We start from the raw sequence: 22,595 nt of genomic DNA on the forward strand, positions 1-22,595 counted from the left end.
AAACAACCTAGATGTCCATCAGCAGACGAATGGATAAGAAACCTGTGGTACATATACACAATGGACTATTACTCAGCCATTAAAAATAATACATTTGAATCAGTTCTAATGAGGTGGATGAAACTGGAGCCTATTATACAGAGTGAAGTAAGCCAGAAAGAAAAACACCAATACAGTATACTAATGCATATATATGGAATTTAGAAAGATGGAAATGATAACCCTGTATGTGAGACAGCAAAAGAGACACAGATGTATAGAATAGTCTTTTGGACTCTGTGGGAAAGAGCGAGGGTGAGATGATTTGGGAGAATGGCATTGAAACATGTATAATATCATATATGAAACGAATTGCCAGTCCAGGTTTGATGCATGATACAGGATGCTCAGGGCTAGTGCACTGGGATGACCCAGAGGGATAGGATGGGGAGGGAGGTGGGAGAGGGGTTCAGGATGGGGAACACGTGTACACTCATGGCAGATTCATGTTGATGTATGGCAAAACCAAGCCAATATTGTAAAGTAATTAGCCTCCAATTAAAATAAATAAATTTGTATTAAAAAAAGAATCATATAAACTGAAAAATAAATAAATAAAAGCTACTTTAATGGCCTTCTCTGAACATTGTTCTTTATGTCTTTATTTTACTTCAGTTTAGTTTCGGGCAGTCAGTCATGGATGGATTCTTCTTAAAACCTAATCATAAAATATTCTCCAAATGGGCCAAGACACTAATTGAAACTGTGAAAGGAGAGGTTGGAGTAAGGAAAGAGTTAAATGAGACGTGGGGGATTTTTTCATTGCAATGTTTGTCTAATTTTGCATCCCAAGCTGACTCATAAAGGGAGAAAACATCCTGCCTTGATGACAACACGTGATTTAGTATCGCCTATTGCAGAAAGGTGGCAGGCTGTGTGACATGGATGGCTTGGTGTCCCCAGAGTTTGGAACGGAATCTGTAACTCAGTTGCATACAAATCACATGCTGCCCGTTTTAAATCCCTTCCCTGTCCATCCACTAGTTCCTAGGTCTAGTTCTTGCCCTGTCCACAATGAATTCTTGGAAAGCAAGTGAGGCCAAACCCAGGTTAGTTGTGGGTTCCTTTCAGAATAGCCCAGACTTCTTGCTTTACATGGAAAATGAGCCCCCCCCCACCCGTGAGATTCCCTGCCTATCTTCCCCAGAGTGGGGAAGGTTTAGAGTGGGAGCACCCGATAAGGATGTGTCTGGAGGGCTGGCTTCCTCTCCCTTCCCCCACTGTGGTCCTGATTGTTTTAAGGAAACCTAAAAACAGAGGAGACATCTTTCTAAGCATCACCGTAATGGGAGGCTGATGCTTATTGTGAGAATCTAAGCTAGAGATGATGAGAAGGTCAGGGGTTAGGACAGCCTGGTGGCCTTGTAGCTCGTCTTCCTTGGCAAGCAGTTTGGTCCTCCTGAGACACGTGGAGGGGACCGCTTTGTCGCCCCCTTATCACTTCTGTTGTCTCTGGGCTGGGGGAGGCTGGAAGTGGAGGCAGGCTGAGAGGCTCAAAGCAGGCTGCTTCCTTTAGACCAGAGGTCCCCGACCTCTGGGACCTAATGCCTGATCACAGGTGGGGCTGATGTAATCATAATAGAAATAAAGTGCACAATAAATGAAATGTACCTGAATTATCCTGAAACCATCCCCACTCCCCATCCACGCAAAAACTGCCTTCCACACAATCGATCCCTGCTGGCTTTAGGGGATTCTCCTCGGCTGCCCTAAGTGGGTGAGATGGCAGGGCTTCTGTGCAGTTCATCTCGTCCTCTCCACCCCACCACAGGATGAGTGATGGGATCTGGGAAGAAGTCCTGTGGGATTTGCAGCTGGCCTGGAACACGTAGGCAGGAGTCGAGCCAGCAGAGGCAATGGAGACAGGATAGGGTGCTCCCTTGCTGTGTCAGGCAGCGGCCACCACTCACGGACAGCAGGTGCCCAGATGCAGAGAAGAGCTGCCGAGAAGTCACCTTGCCGTGCTGCAGTGTCTTAAAGCATCACCAACCCCCGTCTTGCTATTCAGAAGAGCTATTCTGAACTGATATCAAACACCCAGGTCAAGATCAGAGAGGAAGATGCTATGACGAAATGCAAGGGGGCAACTATGAGACCTGAGCGTTTTTCAAACAGGATGAAAATGAGACACAGGGATTATTGTACTGCAAAGGTAAAGGAATAATTAGAGGAAATGGTAGGAGACGGTCGGAATGTTGGTGTACGTTGGCTGCCTCCTACTTTTCTCAGCAATATCCCACAAAAGAGGAATGATCTTCATTCCACGGTAGCCAGTCTGCAAGCCAGATAGAAGGAATCACAGCTTCTCTAGGAGAAACATTTTCTCCCTGTTATCATCACTCTTGACTGAGAGTTTGGTAACATGCAGCCTTGTAGAGCTAGGGGAGAAAAAAAAGCACCATTTCTCCTGAACTTTAAAACAAAATCCTTTTAAGCAGTGTCTCAAAGCCCTGGACTTAGCAAGTGTTAAAACTCTGGCCTCAAATCCCTTTTGAAATATTTTCCACTAACGTTCTCTACCAATAACATGTCCCAGGCTGGTAGAATGGTCAAGTTACCCCAAATTAACACTGAAGTTTGGTGTTTAAAATTTTGAGGTCATCATTATTACTTTGTCAATTAACCAGTCAATCCTAAAGGAAATCAATCCTGAATCGTCATAGGAAGGACTGATGTTGAAGCTGAAACTCCAATACTTTGTCCACCTGATGCGAAGAGCCGATTCATTAGAAAAGACCCTGATGCTGGGAAAGATTGAAGGCTAAAGGGGAAGTGGGTGGCAGAGGATGAAATGGCTAAATAGCATCACCAACTCATGGACATGAATCTGAGCAAATTCTAAGAGATAGTGAAGGACAGGACAGACTGGTATGCTGCAGTTCATAGGGTTGCAAAGAGTTGGACATGACTTAGTGACTGAACAACAAGAATATGCTAAAAGAGGTATTTTAAGTCAATAGATAAATGATGTAATTCACCAGGTGATGGCTTATCCCTGACAGAGTTGTTATCTTATGTCAAACTGAAGTTGAAATGAATTATAGGTGAAAATATTTTAAAGCAACTTAAAAATCAGAAAATATCTTTATGTAATTTATAAAAATTAGCCTTTATATATATTTGCTGCTGCTGCTGCTAAGTCACTTCAGTCGTGTCCGACTCTGTGCGACCCCATAGACGGCAGCCCACCAGGCTCCCCCGACCCTGGGGTTCTCCAGGCAAGAACACTGGAGTGGGTTGCCATTTCCTTCTCCAATGCATGAAAGTGAAAAGTGAAAGTGAAGTCACTCAGTCGTGTCCGACCCTCAGCGACCGCATGGACTGCAGCCTTCCAGGCTCCTCCGTCCATGGGATTTCCAGGCAAGAGTACTGGAGTGGGGTGCCACTAAAAGCAAAAGCATACATGAAAAGATACACATTCAAAGTGTACTAATATACACTTTGTATTAAATAACAAATTATTAAAGTAACACTATGTATTAAAATATACATACATAAGTCACAAAACACCTTAAACAAATGAGATAAATCTGAGTAAAAAAGATCATAATGTTCATGCAGGAAAAAAAGATTAAATTCATAATATATTAAAAGTTCTAAAAATCAATAACAGATAACCAACCATCTAAAATAAAAAGAGGAAAAAAAGCTTGGAAAGATAGTTTACCAAAGAAGAAATAGTCATGATGGATAAATATATTTTAAAGTATGATATCATTCAAAATATAAGAGCAACTTTGATTGATAATAATTAAAAAGAAATACATTTCCCTAAGTCCACAAGGATATGAGTAACATGTTTCAATATAACATTTCTAGGGCCATAAATTGGTCCAACTTTTGAAAGGCATTTTGGCAGTATGGATCAGACCTTTAAAAATGTTTACATATTTTTATTCAGAACTTTGCTTCTAATAATTTATATTTTTGAAATAATTTGACTAAGAATTTAGGTATAAGGATATCCATACAGTACTTAATATAGAAAAATGGAAACAACTCAAAACTTTGAAATGAATAATGTGCACAATTAAAAGCTATAGCATCATTGGAAAATGTTTTAAAATATTAAGAAAAATATATATGTGTGTGTCCATATACTTTGTATAGATTAGCTTGCCACAAACCACCATTCTTGGCTCTTGACCATATTTCTCTAAGAGGGAAAAGAATTATATTTTTCCCACTAAAGTATAGTGATTATTTCTGTGTGTACAGTGAAACTATGGGCAGTAGGCTTTTCTGTATATTTTGATTTTTCTGTGCTTCTAATTTTTGTAGGAGGAATATATGCTGCTTTAACTATTAAATTAATAATGACTTTAAAGATTCTTGAAGATTTTATCTGCTTTTCAAATCAAGATAAAGATTTTCTACATATTCCAAAATGAATTAATGATTGCAGTCGCCTAAACATGTCCCTTCTTTCATATTTCCTATCTTGGCACCAACAAGACAAAAAGCTTGGAATCGCCCTAAACAACAGCCTTACCTTTGCAGCTGCAGATCTCCTGTAGCACACATTCAGTCTGTTTTACCTTCTCCCAAATCTGACACCCTTCTCTTCATCCCTTATTGCAAAATGAACTGATTTGGGGTCGGAAATAACTCTTATGTGATGTGTTCTCTTGCTACAACTTCTTAGAAGATGCCCTCTGATTTACAGACTGAAGTTGCCACTGCAACTTCATCTGGCCTTTTACATCTGACCTCTCTCTCTGATTACATCACTGCTGTCTGTGAAATCACAGAGCCATGGAATTTTAAACCTAAAAGGAACATGAAAATTATTTTGCCTGTTCTTAAATTTTCACCAAAAGAAGAAACTGAAGGTTAGAGCTACAAAGTGACTGCCCAGTGTCACAGAGCTATGTCACGGAAAGGTGGAGACCAGAGCCTGGTCCTGAGCCCTTGCGTCTCTCTGTACTTCTCACCACCTCCAACCTCAAAACAGCCATTCAAAATGGTTCTGCTTAGTTGATGCCAAACCTCCTCTTCTGCTTTTCTGCAGCCCTGATGCTAAAGGGGTTTGCACAATGAAAACACTGGCACGGGGTAAGGGCTTTGGGGTGCAAACACTGGCTTTTAGCTGAACTTGTAACGCGGCTGCAGCTGAGTCATAAAACAATTTGGTCTTGGCTGCCCCTCCTTTTAATTCAAATTCACAAAGTTAAAGTAATAAAGTATAACAGAAGCTTCCTTTGATTTAAGGCTGCCAGGGGAGAGCCTTGAGTTAGATGCGAGTTGTTTATTTAAACCAATGAATGGAACTTTAGCAGAACAGCTAATAAACAACCCTCCACAAGGTCAGGCCAGGCTCCCTGGGACCCGAGGTGTTGGGTCTGAAATCCAGCCAAAGAGACGAAGGCTCACATTGGCCTCACAGAGATCTCCAGTGGTCTAGGGTGCCCCCAGGGCCTCGGGTTTGGAATACCTTCTGAGAAGCCGTGCCAGGGGGCACTGGCAGTAAAGGGAGCTTTATTTCATCCACCCTAGAAGGAGGGACGGCCAAGGGACACTGGCCCCGAGGAAGCCGTCACCGCACCCCCCACCTCCAGCACCGAGGCACCAAGCTGCTTTGCTGAAACCGCAGATCTGTCCAAGGCCGCTGTATTCTCTGTGGAATCCAACTGAAAAATAATAAGACTTCAGACACAGCCCAGCCTCACTCACATTTGAATTTTTGAAATCTTTCCACTTAATTTATGTTCAGGTATCAATGTGCTTGTCTGGAGAATCCCAAGAACAAAGGAGCCTGGCCGGCTATAGTCCATGGGGTCGCAGAGTCAGACACAGCTGAGCGTGTGCACGAGCACATGCGCACACGTACACACACACACACACACACACACACAATGGCAAACTGCCCTTAAAATGACTCCCAGCCCCATCAGAGAATTTTCTCCCCAAAGCCTCTCTTTCTGCTGCCCCTTCTGTGCAGATTCACCTTCTGTCTCCTCTCTTCCCCTCACCCCGTATTTCATGCCTAGGTTCACAAGACGTGTCCTTCTATTTTCTCCTCTGAACAACTCAGGGAAGAGTGACCTTTCTCTCTTCTGCCTCCCCACCGGGGACTTGGGTGGACTCATGGCTTGCCACTGCAATGTGCTTTCTCATCTTGGGCTTCCCTGGTGGCTCAGATGATAAAGAATCTGCCTGCAAGGCAGGAGACCCAGGTTCGATCCCTGGATCAGGAAAATCTCCTGGAGAAGGAAATGGCAACTCACTCCGGTATCCTTGCCTGGAAAAATCCCATGGACAGAGGAGCCTGGTGGGCTGCAAGTCCATGGAATCGCAGAGTCCGGCACGGCTGAATGACTAACACTTTCTCGTCTTGTGCATCTCTGGGTACCATTTTCCTTTCCTTGCACGCTTGGCCCATAATAAATGTCCCACGGGAGGGTGTGAGGGCCCAGGGGTGGAGAGCGGTCTCCACTCTGAGAACAAAAGCAGGAACAGAGGTGGGCTCATCATGGTGTTGTAAGCTTCCGTCCTCACAAAGCATCTGCGGATGTTATTTCGTTTTGTGTTTGGCAGCATGGGTGTACCTCAGAGCTTCATTCCACTGTTCTTGCCTTTCAGAACAACGTGGGAAGCCCTGGCTGCCGTAACAATTGCTCACGACTTTCCCTTGCAGTCTTATGACTGAAGCAGTTTTGCTAATAGGCTGTTTACAGTCGTTTCCTGTTCACAGCTGGCCCCAGAGTGAAGTGAAACAAAAAATCATACCCGGGGGTTTATCAATTTTTCTCCCTTATAAACGGTTAGTGCCTCTCAGCAGGAGAGGTTCACAATCCCCAATTTATAACTCCTTTCAGCAGGATTTGTCTGCCCAGATTGACTCACTATATGGAAGGACTCAGATCCTCCCGGCAGAGCCCAGTGCCCAGAGCTGAGCCTGGCAACATCACAGTCGGGTCTGCGACACAGGTAGGACAATGGCTTCTGGAACACCAGAGCCAGCCACGCAGGGAGGAACGAGGATGCCGCCCCAGAGTGGCTTTATGGGGAGTCCAAAGAGCACAGGGATTTTGTTCGCCCTGCATATATTTCCTTGTTTCCTTTTTTATTTTTCCAAGCAAAGATCTTTATCGAGCATGATATTTAGTTCATGGGAGAAAGGGAATAGCTTGCCAGCAGCACCTAAAATTGTAAGCTGGAGCAAAGAAATTGAAGGGACAGAGACACAAACCAGAAAGGAAAAACCAAGACAGCAAGTTAGATCTGATCTCTGATTAGAAGGGGAAGGTCACAGTCAGACCTCATCAGGGTGGCACATGGACGACGTACCCAGATAAGCCACAATCTCAGTTACAGTGAGTAACTGAGATCATGTGCAATGGAAGGAGTCTGTGCAAGGGAGTGTCTTAGCCTTCCCAGTTGTGCAAGACCACACTTATGATTTGCTTTAATGATGCATTTTTAAAATTGACCATTTCATTCATTCAAAATGAGCATCAACTACAAGCTAGGCAAGTAATAAAACAGTCACAAGGTTTTAGACAAACTCTAAAGGAGATAGTGAAGGACAGGAAGGCCTGGCATGCTGCAGTCTATGGTGTCGCAAAGAGCTGGACACGACCGAGTGACTGAACAGCAACAACAACACACGGTAGTGTACACACAGTCAACCCCAGCAATCCCGTTTCTGGGCATATACCTGGAGAAAGTCATTCCAAAAGACACATGCACCTCAGTGTTCATTGCAGCACTATTGACAACAGCTAGGACATAGAAGCGACCTAAATGTCCACCAACAGAGGAATGGATAGAGAAGCTGGGGTACATATATACAATGAAATATTACTCAGCCATGAAACCAAGCAAGCTTGTGCCATCTGAAGAGACATGGATGGACCCAGAGACTGTCATGAGAGTGAAATAAGTCAGAAAGAGAAAAACAGATATCGTATGTTAATGTGTGTATATATATATATATATATATATATATATATATATATATGGAATCTAGAAAAAATGGTACAGGGGAACTTATTTGCAAAGCAGGAATAGAGACACAGACATAGAGAACAAATGTATGGACATCAAGAGGGGAAAGGGGGTGGGGTGCATTGGGAGAATGGGATTGACATACATCCTCTTCTTCTAATCCTTGTATCTCCACCTGCCAGCTGTGGGTCTTTGTCAAGATATTTAGTTCCCGTAAGCTTCAGAGCCCTTAGCTGCAAAATGGGAGGGTTGAGAAAATTAAATGAGATTCCATCCAAAGAGCCTCTGGTCCACAGAAGGAAGTCAGCAAATGGACGTTTATCTCCTCCCTCCTTTTCTTTCTTAGCTCTGCCCTTGGAGGTCTTGAACTTGGTGCTTCCCTTTTCCAAACGGACCCTCAGCCCTACTTCCTCTCTCATCCCTCTTCCCGCACAAACGTGCTCTTCCGCTCCACCCGGATAAATGTTCACTTCTTGCCTCCACCACTCCATCACTCATGCTGCCAACTCTCACTGCCCATTTGTGACCTCGTGGTTATTTACGACCCGCATTTACAACGAGACCTCTTGTTCCCTGGTGGGAGAAGCAGTAAAGTGGCTGAACTTGAGGACAGAGGTGCAGTGCTTGGGAAATAAAGAGATGTTGCAGGTCAAAGGCAGGGCAGACAGGGGCACTGTCTGGGGCTGGAGCCGATACAGAAGCAAAAAACCAGAGCCCGGCGAGCTGTGAGGTGAGCGGAGGCAGACCCAACCTGACAGAGATAAGGGCTTTTGAAACAAAAGCAGAAACCTGCCACAGACAGGAAACCTCTCATTCCCTCCTCTGTCACTGTTGTGACTGCATCCAGTCATTACCTCCCCGGATTCCCTGACCTGCCGCCGGCAGCCGCGGCCACGTCAACAGCCCGGACGGAGATTTTATGCAGTCCTGCAGTCTGGCTTCTAATAGAGATATCAGACGTCACTTGGGTACCTTCTCAACATTTAAATACCTCTGAATTAGGAGGAAGTTTAAACCCATTCATTTCTGAGAGTCCTTCCAGTTCTAGGAGCTTTTGTGTTCAATGAAATGGCCTTCATTTTACTTTGTTTTGAACTTATGAAGTAGATAATAAATGCAAAATAAGATGAAATGAAAGCAACACAATGCAAATGAAATGAAAACAAGCAGCATAAAGGAGAGTATGCCAAAAGCCTCCACATGCCTTCTTCAGAGGCAATCATTATAACAAGTTGTGTGGGTGCGTGTCTATAACATTTTCCATAAACATTCCATTATGAATAACTGCTTGTTAGTAGCACTAGTTGTGCAGTTTTTCTCACTACTCACTTATCTTCCAGGGACTTTCTCAATGTAATATGTACCCATGAGGAAGGAAAAATAATTCAAACAGAACAGAAGACTTCATAGTAAAAGGCAGTGGTCTTCCACCCCCTCACAGAGACAAATAGGGTGCTTCATGGCGCATCACGCTGCCTTAACCAGAACAACACAGAGTCCATAGAAGAGGAAGCAACCCCTAGAGTCACTCAATGACCTAGGCACTATCTGTACTAGTAACAAGAACTTAGGGTTCTTTCCAGGGAAAGAGAAGAGTAAGTCCTGAGGAAGCAAGGGGTGTCTGATGTCAGTCATATCTTCCGGGTCTTTTGTGAGCATGTGGCTGCCCTGGTTTGCAGCACAGGTTAATGGAAATATGAGCATCTCTTCTTGTATCGGGATTCTCTCAACTTTTTGAACCAGGGATTCTTAGGAGAGAATGTAGTCTTCCCAAAGTCTGTCATCAATTTATCAAAATTTAAAAGAACTGGGGATCACATTGAGCCTATGATATTATGAGAAAGATTAACTCCTAGCCTGGCAAGTTTTTTTTGGTAAAGGACCAGATACTAAGTATTTTAGGCTTTTGGGACTATATTGCAATTAATCACCTCTGCCTGTGGTTGCACAAAGGCAGTAGTAAACAATACATAAATGAATGAAAATGGCTGTGTTCCAATAAAACTTTATTTATATAAGCAGGCAGTGGGCCAATTTTGCCAAATGGTTGTAGCTTTGAAAGCTATGGTTTTTCCAGTAGTCATGTATGGATGTGAGAGTTAGACTATAAAGAAAACTGAGTGCTGAAGAATTGATGCTTTTGAACTGTGTTGTTGGAGAAGACTCTTGAGAGTCCTTTGGACAACAAGGAGATCCAACCAGTCTGTCCTAAAGGAAATCGGTCCTGAATATTCATTGGAAGGACTGATGCTGAAGCTGAAACTCCAATACTTTGGCCACTTGATGTGAAGAGCTGACTCACTGGAAAAGCCCCTGATGCTGGGAAAGATTGAAGGTGGAAGGAGAAGGGAACAACAGAGGATGAGATGGTTGGATGGCATCACCAAACTCAATGGACATGAGTCTGAGTAAACTCTGGGAGTTGGTGATGGACAGGGAGGCCTGGTGTGCTGCGGTCCATGGGGTCGCAAAGAGTCGGACACGACTAAGCAATTGAACTGAACTGAACTGTAGCTTGCCAACCCCTTGGACTAAGGTTTCTAGTTGAAACCACATCCAAATTGCAAAGAGCCAACAAAATTTGAACAGGAAGAGGAAATACAGATTAACAATGAGCATCATGATCCATAAACAATAGCCATTCAAGGGCTATCTAGGGAAAGGAATGCAGGCTAAAGCAAGGTGGTGAGAAGATGCCTAGACTTTGAAGAAGCATTGTTGACAGTGTGGTGTCAGCCCTGGTGAAGGGTATCGTGAGGGCTCAACTTGAGATGCTGGGTCGAGAAAGGAAAGAATAAGTAACCAGAGGAAGCTGATAGGTTCATAGAGGTTTTCTCCACAATGAAAAAGACCTACACCTCTTTGTGAAAAGAGGTTAGTTGAGAGGAATCATTAAGTCATTTGGGAAACAAGAATACTCGTTATCATGAAGAGCTGAAAAGGTCTGCCTGGACAAGAAGAAGCAGCACTTCTTATTTTAATAAAGGAATGAGAATTGAGCTAGTCCCAGCCTCTCAATTAGAATCTGTTTCTCCATTTTCCGTGTTTTCATGATCCATTGATCTGGGCCCCCTCCCTCTTACATCATCTCCACACTTGCATCATCTCAGCTTACTGGAACACTGGCCTTTCTTCCTTGGGAAAGAGGGATCCACCTCAATTATCTTACCACCTTTATCTTTACTCCTTAGGTGCATGTGTGCTAAGTCAATTCACTGTGTCTAACTCTTTGGGACCCCATGGAATGTAGCCCACCAGGCTCCTCTGTCTGTGGGATTCTCCAGGCAAGAATACTGGAGTGGGTTGCCATGTCCTCCTCCAGGGGATCTTCCCAACCCACGGACTGAACCCTCATCTCCTGTGGCCCCTGCATTGCAGGCAGATTCTTTACCATCTGTGCCAGACTCCTAAAGGAAGGTACCCAATATTCATTTCTCTAAAAGGTGAGACCAGAGACAAGGAAGTGTGGCTGTCCCAGAATATAAGTCAGGGCTATGGGGCTGCTTTATCACCAAGCCTCCGGTTCAGATGAAATTAAAAACCTTCCCAGTTTAAAAGATCACCAGGGAAGATGTTGGTCCCCACGTGAGTGGACGAGCATGAAATATGGCTCAGGGCAGTTATCCTCTCTGAGCGTATGCAGTCGCAGGATAAATGGAGTTGACTGATTTCCCAGAATAAAGCTGGGTTTGCCGTCAAGATAAATGGCCGAGCAAGGTGAGGTTTGATGATGAATGAATTGGGATTAGCATCGCCCGTGTGATGGAGAAAGCGTGATGACTCTTAAAATCATTACTCTTGGTAAACATCTGCCACGATTAATCACTCCGCTCCCACGTTTGCTCTGAGTACTTTGTTTGGATATCAATTTGAGGGCTGATTTTAGACTGTCTTCTATTATCCACAGTGTATAAAAGCCTGTCTTTCCACAGGACTATGATTTCTTTGAGAGCAGGGACCATTTTCACTAATTTTCTACCACAGTAGAAATGCCAGAATTTCTGTATATCAGTAGTTTGGGAGACAGCACAGCAAAAGGGTCTGAGGGCTGAGCCTTAGGTAGCTTCAGCTGGAGAGTAATGTCGTTCTTCAGTCACTAAGTCGTATCGGACTGTGACCCCATGCACTGCAGCACTCCCGGGTCCTCTGTCCTCCACTGTCTCCCAGAGTTTGCTCAAACTCATGTCCATTGAGTCCATGATACTATCTAACCACCTTATCCTCTGCCACCGTCTTCTCCTTTTGTCTTCAATCTTTCCCAGCATCACAGTCTTTTCCAAATGAGTCGGTAGGTGATGGAGGAATAGCAAATCACTAATAAGCCAGAGATCCTTGGCACCCAGAATCCCCAGAACATCTTGTACAGGGCCTTCCCTGGTGATCCAATGGTTAAAACTCCGCCTTCCAATGCAGACGGTTCGGGTTTGATCCCTGGTCAGCGAGCTAAGATCCCACAAGTCTCAGGGTCAAAAAACCAAAACATAAAACAGAGGCAATATTGTAACAAATTCTTTAAAGACTTTAAAAATGGTCCGCATCAAAAAAATCTTTTAAAAATGTCTTGTACATACATGTATAAATTAAATATGTTGACATTCTACCTGAATGTCTTTAAATGTTAAGGCAATGGAGAATATGTTTTTCACCCAACATGTTCTTATGTGACAGATTGCTTCACATGCTTAGAAGACGTATTTTGATGAAGTCTGATGACCCTGTCCTTCTTACACCAATGGATTCTATCCATAGGGCCTGGCCTTTGGTGTTGCTGAGTGTGGATATGTCATTTAGGGACATACCCTAATGTCTGGGAGCTCAGACAAGTCTGAGTCACTCAGTACAAGAGAGATAAGAGGCATGAAGGGCTAGGAGTGGTAACTTGAGGAAAGCCAAATTAAAGCAACCAGAATGGGCAGCACACTGAAAGGCAGAGAAAGAATTCCCACAGCCCTCCACACACATGTGCATGCACACACACACACATGCACACGAAAGCATGCACAGACTTCAAAAACAAATTTATGGTTACCAAAGGGGAAAGGTGGGGAGGGATAAATCAGAAGTTTGGGATTAACACATACATGCTGCTGCTGCTGCTGCTGCTGCCGCTAAGTCGCTTCAGTCGAGTCCGACTCTATGCGACCCCATAGACGGCAGCCCACCAGGCTCCCCCGTCCCTGGGATTTTCCAGGCAAGAACACTGGAGTGGGTTGCCATTTCCTTCTCCAATGCATGAAAGTGAAAAGTGAAAGTGAAGTTGCTCAGTCGTGCCCGACTCTTAGCGACCCCATGGACTGCAGCCTACCAGGCTCCTCCGTCCATGGGATTTTCCAGGCAAGAGTACTGGAGTGGGGTGCCATTGCCTTCTCCGAACACACACATACTACTATATAAAATAGATAATTAACAAGGACCTACTGTATAGCCCTGGGCACTTTACTTAATGTTCTCTAATAACCTCTATGGGAAAAGAATCTGAGAAAGAATGGATATATGCGTAACTGAGATACTTTACTGTAGTACCCTGGAAACTAACACAACATGGGAAATCAACAATATTCCGATATAAAATAAAAATTAAATGTAAAGAAATAAAATTATAATCTTTTTTAAAATAGCTATGAGTCTTTATATAAGTTATAGCCAAGATTCACTCATTATAGATACTGATGAACTGACACGGAAATGAGAAAAAACCCCCATCATGATCAAGCTGCATTTTCCTGCTTTACAGAGAAGTAAAAAGAGACTGAGAAGGCGCAGGTGCATGATACAGGATACATACCTGAGTTTAAAACCTGGATCTTCTCTTCATACTCTTTCCCTTCCCAAATCAATCAGGCCCGCTGAGCTATGAATCCCACTCTACTTTTTTTATCATTGTTGTTCAGTCAGTAAGTTGTGCCCAACTCTTTGTGATCCTTTGGGCTGCAGCGTGCCAGGCTTCCCTGTCCTTCACCATCTCCCAGGCCTTGCTCAGATCCATGTCCATTGAGTCGGTGATGCCGTCCAACCATCTCATCTTCCCCTTCTTCCTTTTGCCTTCAGTCTTTCCCAGCATCAGGGGCTTTTACAATGAGTCAACTTCTCATCAGGTGGCCAAAGTATTAGAGCTTCAGCTTCAGCATCAGTCCTTCCAATGAATATTTAGGGTTGATTTCCTTTAAGATCGACTGGTTTGCTCTCCTTAAGGTCCGAGGGACTCTCAATTGTCTTTTCCAACACCACAGTTTGAAAGCATCAATTCTTCGGTGCTCAGTCTTCTTTCTGGTCCAACTCTCACAACCATACGTGACTACTTTTTAAAGTAGGGCTTTAAAAAAGCTATACCATTTGTATACCTGACTGAGAGCTATTTGACCCTGAGCAGCTTATAAGTAACATTTTCCTCACTGAAATAGCTCTTCATCAGCTCCTTTAAGCTAAAGTTTCTTCCAGATGCCATGCCTTCCAGCCAAGCCCATCCAAGCACAGAGCAACCCCAGCCTCCAGTTTGCAAAAGATCTCCTGGATCCTCTGTGCTGCCTAGTTGAAAGCTTCTTGACTCAATTCCAAGGGATCCTGTTCACCTCCTTTTTATTAAAATCGTTTTATCATATTACAACCTTTCAAGAAGACGTGGACTGCAGCAGAGAAATAAATAGAGCCAATCTATTCTGTATCATCAAAGTCTTTACATGATGAAGTTGTGAATTTCTGTTTCTTTCCCCGTTCATCATTGTGGAGGAGGATTACCAAGCCTAATTGAAGCCTGTTACATTTTTCTGCTATTGATGTGGGTTTTAGCTAAAGTGGAATGAAACATATCATCTATGAAGGGAGATTACTTTTACAAATTAAACCCATGTATCTTACTGAGTTCTATTTCCAGAAATGTGACCTTATTACACTTCATAATTAAAAATGAGAGCAATAAAGCCATGCTAGCCAACATGACTTCTAATAACGCCTGCTGGATTTGAATTAAGTTTAGTCTTGACCATTAAAACATAACAAGATACCCTGTGGGGACCGTGATGAAAAGCTCCCCATTGTATCTGTGGTTCCTGGCTGTTCTAGACAAGATATGAGCCTGCATTGGGTCCTAATAAACAAAATGCCCTTGAGTACTTTCATTAGTGCTATGAAAGGAGATTGGGGTTCTCTGGATAGTTGCTTCTTGGATGAGAGAGAAGGAGAGGAAGAGAGAAGGGGAGAAGGAGAGAGAGACAGACGGGCTTGGGATCCTGTTCACTTTGAACAGGGGGCACTAGCTGAAAAGTGGGAAAAGGGAACCTCAAAGCAAGAGTGTGGGAGGGCGGGTGCTGGAGAAGCTGCTGGACAGGAGGTGGAGGGTTGAGAGGATCACAGGTGATGGGATGCGGGAGAGAGGGGTTGTGCTGTGAAGTTCCAGGAAGATAAATCAGAAATGCTTGGAGCATCAGGAGAGAGGCTGAGGCTGCAAAGAACTTGGGGGGAATAAACAAAAGGACTCGATGAATAAAAAGTATAAGGTTGTACGCAACCCTATGTCCACAATAGCCAAGAAGTGGAAACAACGTGAATGCCCATCAACAGAGGATTGGATAAAGAAGGTGTGGGACATTATACACAACTGAATATTGCTGCTGTTCTTGTTAAGTTGCTAAGTTGTGTCCTACTCTTTGCAACCTCATAGACTGTGGCCTGCCAAGCTCCTCTCTCCATGGAATTTCCCAGGCCAGAGTGGATGGGTTGCCATTTCCTTCTCCAAGGGATCTTCCTGACCCAGGGATTGAACCTGAGTCTCCTGCATTGGCAGGTAGATTCTTTACTACTGAACTACTGGGAAAGCCCCACAATGGAATATTATGAGCAATAAAAAAAGAATGACATAAAGCCATTTGCAGCAAAAATGGATGGACTTAGAGATTATCATACTAAGTGAAGTTAAGTCAGAAAGAGAAAGACAAATACCATACGATGTCACTCTAAAAGAGGACACAAATGAACTTATCTACAAAATGAAACAGACTCACAGACATAGAGAACAGACTCATGGTTGCCAAGCGGGAGGGGGGTGGGGAGGGATAGGGTGGGAGTTTGGGATTAGCAGATGCAAACTATTATATATTGAATGAATAAACAAGGTCCTCCTGTATAGCACTGAGAACTATATTCAGAATTATATATCCTATGATAAACTATAAAATAATATTTTAAATAGAATATATATATATGTATAACTGAACTACTTTGATGTACCGCCGAAGTTAGCATAATACTGTAAATCCACTACACTTCAATTAAAAAGAGAGAAAGAAGTATAAGGTTGTTTAAATTTGCCAGCCAAGCAGGATAACCCAAAACTCAAGCCCATAGTTTCTCCTGGAACAGCTTCCCTTGCTACTGTAACACGTAAGAGCTGATGCATCTGGGACACCAGATCTCAGACTGTTGCTAACAGATTTAAAGCTGTGGAAGCACATGAGTCGGGGAGCTGGAGGAGAAAGCTCTGAGATTCCAATCAGGTCTCCAGGCAGAGTCCCATTGCTTCAGTCGCTGGAACTCTTTCTCCAGTCCACCTTTTCTCTCCACTTATGGTCTCCCATGTTAGGGGCAGTTAGTGGAGGAGGGCACAGCACCCCACTCCAGTATTCTTGCCTGGAGAATCTCATGGACAGAGAAGCCTGGCAAGCTACAGTCCATGAGTTGCAAAGAGTCGTACATGTCTGAAGCGACTTAGCACACACACACACACACAAACTGCTTTTAATTCTCAGTGTCCAGCTGGAGCTTAGACAAAGTAAATTTCAAATACTTCCAGAGTCTCAAAAACAAACTTGCCCTTGAGAATCCCACATCTCCAGCACCTTCCTTGTTTTGCTCTGCGATGCAGGATGCATCGGGCCAAATTTTTAAACACCAAACAGCCGCAGACTGTCTGTCAGACTGGGAGACGGATGGGATTTCAACTTCACCTTGTCCAGTCTCAAACAACCTGATGGATTAAGGTGTGTGGCCATTAGCAGCAGACAAGTTGTCAAGTTGGAACATGGCAGGAGCTAAGCTTCAGGTTGTTGACAGTTTTATCCTGCTTACAGGCTTTGTCACCTCAAATAGTTTCTCTGAACAGCTCCTCCTCTGTAAAATATGAATATTGACAGTACCTACTTTCTAGAGGTGTGGTGAGAATTAGATGGAGTAATCCATGCAAAACATGGTAAGCTCTAAGCCTGAAAGAGTAAATATGGAATGATTGGTAGATGTTACCACTGCTGCTACAAATTCTTCTTCTAACCACATCTGTTTTCATTATTAGAGCTTCCCAGATGGCACTAGTGGTAAAGAATCTGCCTGCCAATGTAGGAGACGTGAGACACGAGTTCAGCCTCTGGTTCGGGAAGATCTCCTGGGGGAGGGCATGGCAATCCAGGCCAGTATTCTTGCCTGAAGAATTCCATGGACAGAAAAGCCTGGCAGGCTACAGTCCATAAAGTCACAGATTCCGACACGACTGAAGCGACTTAGCATGTAAGCACACATGGTTATTATTAGACTGCTTTCCCAGCGTCATTTCCCTAGGCATTGCCCCTTTTTGATCATTTACCTGATTGGACACTGGAGTAAACATGTTTATACAATGATACTTGCCTTCTGTATCCACGTTCACCTTCTACTTACAGTGTATGTCCCAGAAGTCGTGTGCTCATCCAAGCTCCATCCAAACAGTCCCTTTTCCGTTTTTAATGTATTTATTTATTTATTTATTGGCTCTGCTGGGTCTTTGTGGCTGCGCATGCGCTGTCTCTAGCCGCAGAGAATAGAGGTACTCTCTACCTGTGGTGCGCAGGCTTCTCACTGCAGCGGCTTCTCTTATTGCAGAGTACAGGTTCCAGGGCCTGCGGGCTCAGGACTTGTGGTACACGGGCTTAGTTGCTCTGCGGCACGTGGGATCTTCCTGGACCAGAGATGGAACCCGTGTTCCCTGCACTGGCAGGCAGATTATTAACCACTGGGTTAGCCCAATGGGTCCTTTCTGAGTAAATTCTAATTTGAGAACAAATGGCAGTAAATTCAGACTTCTCATCGTGGCTGAATCCATGGCATGCAAGAGACAGGCGATGTCATTGGCTGTTCTGTATCATACAGGAGACAGAGAAATGTGGTTCATGGAAGGGTTCTCAACCTTGATCCAACACCAGCACCCCCGGGGTCGGGGGGCACTTGTTAAATCACATGTTGCCACCCCTACCCTGGTTTCTGAACCTGAGGCAGAGTACCACCAGCGGGTCTTCATAGACTTGTAATCCTGCTCTCTGATAAGCTGTGGAAAGCACCCCTGTGTTATTTCCAGAGCATTTGTGAAAGATATAGAAGCAGAATAATCACCATTATTAGGAAGGGTGGAAGAAGAAGCCAACAAGAGTGTAAGAAGTTATGTAGAAAACAGAACTGGGGCTTCCCTGGTGGTACAGTGGTAAGAACCTGTGCTTTCACTGCAGAGGGCATGGGTTCAATCCCTGGCTAAGGAACCAAGATCTGAAACACACACACACAAAACCAGAACTGACTCAAAGCCATTCCTTCTTATGGCTAAGTAATATTCCACATACGAAATCAACAATAAAAGTAAAAGGAACACACAGTGTTTACAGTTGTGTATTGGGTCATGAGGCCAGAGAGTTGATCTGAGCTTTTTCCATGCCCACTCCCTGCTCCCAACTACATCAAATTCTACTGCTTGGAGAGGCAAGTGAAGGACCCCAGACCTCACTTATAATTATTATACTTCTGAACCCAGACCTTTGTTTCATTACACCCAGTGACTCCAATTCTTGCTCAGAGCACAGGGTAACCAAAGTCTTCCCAGCCTGGGAGCAATGGAGTTACCTCTGGAGAAAGCCCTCTGTGATTTGGTTCCCCTTGTCAGGTCCAAAGCAATGTGGGCTGTGGAGGATTCATCAGCCTGCCCTTCAGCAAAGTGAGCAGACAGTGGTGGGTCCCCAGTCAGAAGCACCCCCTGCTTTCTTGCTGGTTTTCTCACCCTCACAGGAAGCTTCCTGAGCTAATCGGATGTGTCACACCAGCTGAGACCTGCCAGGTGTAATGAGAAGGTAACCAGGGTGGTTTTTAAAGAATAAACATGCCAGAACCTCAACATCCCGATGTGTGCTTCCTGCTTTAAAGCAGGAGCCATGAAACACAGTATACCACCGGTGATGTCGTCCTGGGTTCAATCCTTTACGCCCCGAAAGCTGCAACACGTCCCTCGCAAAAGTGTTACTGGGGGCGAGTCCTTATTTGCTTAGGGTGGATTTTACTTTGGAAACTAGCTGAGAGCTATTCATTGCCAAGCCTGGTGAAAGAAGGGTGATCAAGCAGGGTGATGCTTTTTGGGTAATAAACAAGTGTGCCTTCGAGATTGATTTTTCTGGGCACAGGTCATAAACTGATTCTGAGAGAAATCAGTAACACGGGCAGATGAGCTTCCCCAAATATGCTTCCTTCCTGAGTGAATGGGAAGTGACTAATGCACATAATCTTTCAATGGGTTTCCCTGATGACTCAGATGGTAAAGAATCTGCCTGCAATGCAGGCGACCCAGGTTCAATCCCTGAGTCGGGAAGATCCCCCGGAGAAGGGAATGACAACCGACTCCAGTATGCTTGACTGGAGAATTCCATGGACAGAGGAAACTGGAGGGCTACAGTTCATGGGATTGCAAAGAGTCGGACACAACCGAGCAACTAACACACACACACACACAGTAGCAGTTTGGTCTCTTGAGGATAATATGCAAATCTATGGAACTGAGTGCACAGAAGGGTCACCTGGAGAGTCTAATCCCCCTTGTCTGGGGTCCCAGCACCATGGCATGTAGAAACCTTTCCAGATGGTGCTGATGGGCAAGCAGAGTTAAGAACAACCAACCCAGGGAAGAAAAGAGGAATCAACCAAGCTCGGAGGCAGGCAACAGCAGACCTCAGTTTAAGAAGTAAAGGCCACTGAAGAAAAGGAAAGGCTGGGATGAAGGGCTCTGAGCCGAGGCAGGTTGATGGTACAACACACTGCTGAGATGAGCTGCTGAACTTAGAGAAGCACCAAAGGATTTGGCAACAGGAGGCAGTTTGCAACCTTGATGAGAGTGACAGGGACGGGAGCCAGATTAGAGTCAGCTGAAGTGGAAACAGCCCCGTTGTGACATTTTTGAGTTCTTCTCTGAATAGACGAGTGTAAATGATGCAGCAGCTGCTGAAGGGATCAGGGAAAGGGAGAGCTTCTGACCACACTGATGAGAATGGCCTGATGGAAAAGAAGAATTCCACAATGAAGGAGAAGATGGTGGTAGCTGCAAGAGTGATGTCCCCGAGAGGGCAGGAGGAGATGCAGGCCAGATGTGGAATGACCGTCCTTGATGCGGGCCTTGGACCATCGTGGTAGATGCAGGGTAGGCTGACGAATCACGGGTGGTATGTAAATCTGGGGGTATGTAAATCATAAACTGATTCTGAGAGAAATCAGTAACACAGGCAGACGAGCTTCCCCAAACACACTTCCTTCCTGAGTGATCTTCAGTAAAGCATCTGCCTGCAATGCAGGAGACCTGGGTTCGATTCCTGGGTCGGGAAGATTGCCTGGAGAAGGAAATGGCAATCTACTCCAGCACTCTTGCCTGGAAAACCCCATGGATGGAGGAGCCTGATAGGCTACAGTCCCTGGGGTTGCAAAGAGTCGGACACGACTGAGCAACTGATATATTATATATTATTATATTATTATTATGTAAATCTGGGGATGGGAATGTGAGGACATCCCCATCTGATGGCTTCTATAAATATCCAAAAAGTAAAAGTGTTAGTCACTCAGTCGTGTCCAACTCTTTACAACCCCCATGGTGTGTAGCCCACCAGGCCCTCTGTCCATGGAATTCTCCAGGCCAGAATACTGGAGCAGGTTGCCATTTCCTTCTCCATTGGATGGCTTCTATAAATATCTACATCAATAAGATCTTACAGTAAAGATAGTATTTTTAAGTCTTTTTGGTCATCCCATTGACTATACCATGGACATGTTTTCATGTCAATACATGGGCATCTCAACCATCCTTTTAAAATTACTATGTAGTGTTCCTTTCTACAGGTGACCATACAAGGGCTTCCTAGGTGACTCAGTAATAAAGAATCTCTCTGCCAATGAGACACAGGTTCAATCTCTGGGTCAGGAAGATCCCCTGGAGGAGGAAATGGCAACCCATTCCAGTATTCTTGCCTGGAAAATCCCGTGGACAGAAGCGCTTGGCAGGCTACAGTCCATACTCTACTGCAAAAGAGTTGGATACGACTTTTAGTGATTGAACACAGCATTCCTTTGCATAGCTGAAGATAATTTATGTAATCAGTACTCTTCTAGGGGTGAGCAGATTTTTCCCCATCTTTTGAGAATATGCAGAAACAAAGGAAAACAATCAAAGGAGACCAAATAATAATACTTTGGTCATTAAGCAAAGTCAAGGATGTCTAGTTCCCTCTCAAGGGGTATAGATAATATTCTGAGCTATGTCCTATGAGCTGTTTTGCAGATACTGAAATCTCCACAGGTGGGGAAGTTAACTACCTGATGACCAGACTGTAGCCATGACATAAACTTCCACAATTCAGAGAACTGGCCTCAAGAAAATGGGAACAAATAGATTCTGGAACTGCAGACTAACTGTACTTAAAACATTCAAGATGATGCTAGTCAGACCACCGATGACCAATTTCAAGATGATTGTCAGAGCTGACTGTGCTGTTTTTGCATGTAGGCCCTCCCTCTGTCTATAAAAGCTCTTGCCCCCGATTGTAGTGGGGGGAGTCAGTCTTTGCACAGGCATCCACCCTCCCCACTCATTGCCAGCATCCAAAATAAAGCAAACTTTCCTTTCTACCAATCTTGCCTCTTTATTGGCTTTTGAGCAGTGAGCAGCTGGACCCCATTTTCAGTTACACTGTAACTGTATATAAAATTTTATTCATACAGATTTTTATGGTGTCAGAGTCCATTGCACTCATTAAATATTCAAGTGGGTTCCGACTCTCTACAAAAGATGAAAAGTCATTAGTCTAATCCAGTTTTAAAATAAGAACTAGATATATGTCCAGAGCTGAAATTGGGTCCCTTGAATTCTCAACTAGTGCCCTATCCATTGCCTTTTGACCAAAAAATAGTCACCATTACCGTCATCATCATCACCATCATCACCATCATCACCATTAATATCACGACCATCATCATCACCACCACCATCACCACCATCATCACCACCACCATCATCACCACCATCAACACCACCATCACCACCACCACCACCATCATCACCACCATCACCACCACCATCATCACCACCATCATCACCACCATCATCACCACCACCATCACCACCATCATCACTGCCATCACCACCGCCATCATCACCACCACCATCACCACCATCATCACCACCATCATCACCACCACCATCATCACCACCATCACCCCCATAACCCCCATCACTACCATTACCACTATCGTCATCACCGTCATCTAAAACATCTCTGTCTGTGGACTCCTGATTCTCTGAGGCTCCATTAAGCAAAATTAACTCTTCAAAACTCTGGGCTGCCCAA

At 44.3% G+C, this 22,595-nt stretch overlaps 1 long non-coding RNA gene across 3 annotated transcripts in view; it reads right to left on the bottom strand.

The window, feature by feature from the left end:
• LOC133232121 (uncharacterized) overlaps positions 1–5,775 on the bottom strand; it is a 63,524-nt gene extending 57,749 nt beyond the window's left edge. Inside the window, exon 1 of one of the 3 annotated variants that reach the window (XR_009731312.1) lies at positions 4,532–5,772. This is a non-coding gene — a long non-coding RNA (uncharacterized LOC133232121). Of the gene's footprint in view, positions 1–4,531 lie in introns of all 3 variants that reach the window. The other 2 variants (XR_009731313.1, XR_009731314.1) reach the window with 2 other exon arrangements.
• Between the last annotated feature and the right edge of the window lie 16,820 nt (positions 5,776–22,595).

This window comes from Bos javanicus, chromosome 19 (genome assembly GCF_032452875.1).
Source record: "Bos javanicus breed banteng chromosome 19, ARS-OSU_banteng_1.0, whole genome shotgun sequence".
NCBI lineage: Eukaryota > Metazoa > Chordata > Mammalia > Artiodactyla > Bovidae > Bos > Bos javanicus.